Source organism: Puntigrus tetrazona, chromosome 21 (genome assembly GCF_018831695.1).
Source record: "Puntigrus tetrazona isolate hp1 chromosome 21, ASM1883169v1, whole genome shotgun sequence".
NCBI lineage: Eukaryota > Metazoa > Chordata > Actinopteri > Cypriniformes > Cyprinidae > Puntigrus > Puntigrus tetrazona.
Genome location: NC_056719.1, coordinates 18684779 through 18688667, shown reverse-complemented (window position 1 = coordinate 18688667; position 3889 = coordinate 18684779). Strand labels below are relative to the sequence as shown.

At 36.8% G+C, this 3889-nt stretch overlaps 1 pseudogene; it reads left to right on the top strand.

Annotated features, from left to right (window-relative positions):
- Positions 1–2578, top strand: part of LOC122326920 — a 15005-nt pseudogene extending 12427 nt beyond the window's left edge.
- Positions 2579–3889: the final 1311 nt, after the last annotated feature.

Genomic DNA, 3889 nt, shown 5'->3' with positions numbered 1-3889 from the left:
GCTGAGCAAAAGCAGACCGCGCTCTTAAATTGCCAAAGGAGTCGAGTTGCAGGATTTTGTCAATCACTTTAAATGGATAACAGGACGGTTTGCTTGATAGCCGGTTTGATAAAACAGCCAATTGTGTTACATCATGTGTTCCCCCAAATTACTTACAATATACGACACTCGTAATTTCCTCCTCCTCTTTTTTTTTTTTTACTACTCCTGTTTCATTATCAGAGCGTTTGGCCAAGCCCACAGATTTGTCTGCGAAGGCTTGTGTACAATGGCGGTTCAGTTGACTTAATTAGCAAAGGAAGTATTTAAAGGCTTAATTGAGATTGCATTGGGAAATTGCTCTGAAATAGCCAGTGCGTTTTTTTTTTTTTTTTTTTTTTTTCTCGCAGGCGGTTTAGCTGGAGTGAGATCTGACCCGCTGGAATAACCTCTGATTGGAGGACGCAGTAACTCAGTCATCCTCCAATCTTTGCTCGGCTAAACATCTGAGCTCACGCACTCACGCTATTTAGATTAAGACTTCCTATGTGAGATTTCTAAACTGAAACCATTGCTGCGCTGGACTCTGCATCCCTGTCTCTGTTTGCCAAAGCTGTTCACAATGTCCCGGTGTGTTATTGCATATTATTAAAAATAATGTATTCTCAGGGACTGGCTTCACAGTTAATATGCAGCTTTTTAACCCTCTGCTGTTTCTAATTCAATTTTGACGAGGAGCGTTTATTTATTACTTTGTCGGAACGGCGCGAAGCACGGTAGAGGTTTTGGCATTCTCTTTGTGAACACACACACAGGATCAGGGACGTGACTTGAAAAGGTTAAATGGTCCTGAAAGAAACGTGCGTCAAAAATGATCACAATGGAAATGAATGGCAAGCGTATTTCACTTAGTGGAAACGTTTGGTCCCGTGCCCGAAGAAAACCTCATTGTGAGCCCGTTGCTTTCGAGACGTCAGATGTGGAACAACACTTGATTTTCAAGCAGTTTCGGAGTAAAAAATGCTTTGGAAAATAGTCCTTTTATGTAACTCATAAAAGTAGTTTTAATGCATTAATTATACCATATGCTCTCATGAAGAATTGTTCTGATACGCAAGTATTATGTTTAATCATCAGAAAGTATAATGCATTAAAAACACATGATAAACTTTTTAACTTTCGTTATATTTATTAATGAAAATATATAATGCATACACCCTTTTAAAGGTATTCATGAAGTAAAACCTTTTTTTCATCTAAAATTTGAAAGTAGTGCATTTTTTGTGCATTTTCATAACAATAACTTAAACAAACCTAAGGACTATAACATCTATATATTTTTTTAGCTTCAATTTTTTCCTTTCTCTCTTTTTCACAATAGCAAAAAATCTGACAAGTGTCTTCTTTAAAAGAGACGAACTTAAGGTTGTGCTCGCTCAAGATTTATGACAGTTCATGTTGTAAATTACATTTTCAGGTCTGTGCTCAAACATTTATAACAGGTAATGACATAAACGCTTCAGTCCTGGGAAAATATACCCTAAAATACAAAATGTTAATTAAAAATCACATTACCAAAGTATAATAGTTCATTCATTTCATTGAAATAAAAACACAGTCATTTTTGGTTCTGCGCTATTTTGCGTCGATCAGCTAATAGTCGAGGAGAACGTGTCTAGAGTAAAGCGGTGCTTAAACCGAGTGCTAGTTGAGTTAAATGAGTTCAAATCTTCCAGCGCTAAGGTCTGTTTTCTTTTCCTCAGGCGTTCGGCTTCATGTGTCGAGTGGCTCTACAAGCAGAGAAGATGAACCATCATCCGGAGTGGTTCAATGTTTATAACAAGGTAATAACTTCAAACCCAGCCACATATTTCTCACTGTTGAGCAGCAGTTTATAATGTTTTTCCGAATGTTTAACATGAATAGCCCGTGTTTAAAGTACATGAGAGGCCACACGCATCAGGCCTTTGAAAGCGGTGCGTCTGCACGACAAACAATCGCACTACGTAGTGCACTAGCTCACATTTCATGTCAGCTCGAGTGAGAAAAGTGGAGTGAGTGCTGGTAAAACAATCCTGACGATCTGTAGTGGAAATTTTCTTTGTGAAATAAGCAGTAGTGGTTTGGTAAATCGGCGTACTGTGAGGTAGGTGGACGTCTTCATGAAAGGACCAGCTTGGGCTGGGAGAGATACCGTCAACATGAGTAATAAAGAGTAGAGGCCCCCAAACAGAGCCCTGAGGAACACCCCTAGTGATCTGCCAGGGCCTGATGTTCTGATTCTGACTGTCTTTCAGGTCCAGATTACTTTATCGACACATGACTGTGGAGGACTGTCTGTCGAAGAAGGACGTTCGATTGGCCAAATTCATTGATAAGGTGGCTCTGTCCCTGTAGAGGCTGAGAATGTGTATTCATCAATACGTCAAATATTTTGTGTTGCATTCCCAAAAAAGGGAAATATATAATTTGTTAATTCACACACCCGTGTCTGTTTTAAATAATCTTTCTTATTAGAATCTGTATGATTTTGTTAAGTGCATATCAATCAGATGTTGGCTAGTAGATCCATTTCATGTTCATTAAATATCTGATTCAATTTGAAATCATTTGTGTGTATTTTTAAATATAAAAAATTACATAACTAATTTCTCATAGTGAAAACTCAAGACAGTAATGAATGTCTGATAATTGGTATATGCAGTAAATATCTCTCCGTATGGATTCAGACTAAACCTATATAAACGATAGGAAGTTTAGCTGCAACTTGCCTGGAAAAACCCAACTGGAAAGAGCTTGGTTAGCTGCTTCAGGTGTGTTTGATTACGGCTGGACACCGGCCCTCAGGGACCCAACTGGGTGACCCCAGATCTAGACCCCTGAGTATGTCCTATTAACTTTTTGAAAATTCATATATTTTATATTTTTAAAACATATTTATGCAGTAAATCATTTTGTATTGGTGCGTCTACCAAACTGAATGCGTTTGATTTTAATGAAAGCTTATCCTAAAACCACAGAGCACTCTGAAATCTCGGCAGGAAACTTCTAGACGTTTTCCTTTCGGTCGGTTGTGTAGCACGTCTAGCAGGACTACACAAGATCACGCTCTTATCATTTCTTAGGAAGAGCGTACAGTATGCTTCCTTTAACCTGCAGTAAAGTTGTCTTCCTATTATATAGATGTGATTTTTACAGTTTTTTTAAATTCCAAAATTATTTCTTATCAGATGGGGACATCTTAGCATTGATAATTAAGCAAATGATGGAATAAAAGAATAATGCATAATAAATGCTGTTTTCATTCATAATTACAGCATTTTATTCTCGATTCAAAGTTAACATGATTTTAAACAAGACTGCATCAGAGAATTATGAAATTATAAAAATGTCTGCAACAGTTACGCCAATAATTATCATGCAATGATTATTTTGTTTGCTGTGCAAAGATTTTATGAAAGTGCTTTGGCTTTAAAAATGACCATAAAATACACACCAAATGCACCATAAAATTATCATAAAAACGGTTTTATTTGTGTGCTGTAATCTGAATATCTGCTTTGCATGTGTTTGCTTTGCGTGAGGAACAGATGCAAATGCAGTCTTCCACATCTACTGTTAAGACCGTAAGAGTCTCTTATGGTCCACTTGCTTAAAAAATTAATTATGACAAGTGTTATAGTTTTGTGCGTTCATTTTAAGAATTTGGTACAACAATTGGTTTTAATATTTTTATTTGATATTGATTCTCTCAGTACAGTGAGTATCGTAAGTGATTTCCACACTTATAGTGATGACTTCTTTTTTTTAGTTTGTAACCAGGAAATGACTTCACAAACACCATGACTATGTACATCGCAAAATATGTTTTCCACTGGTTGGCTGTTATTATAGTCACCGTCATCTATGA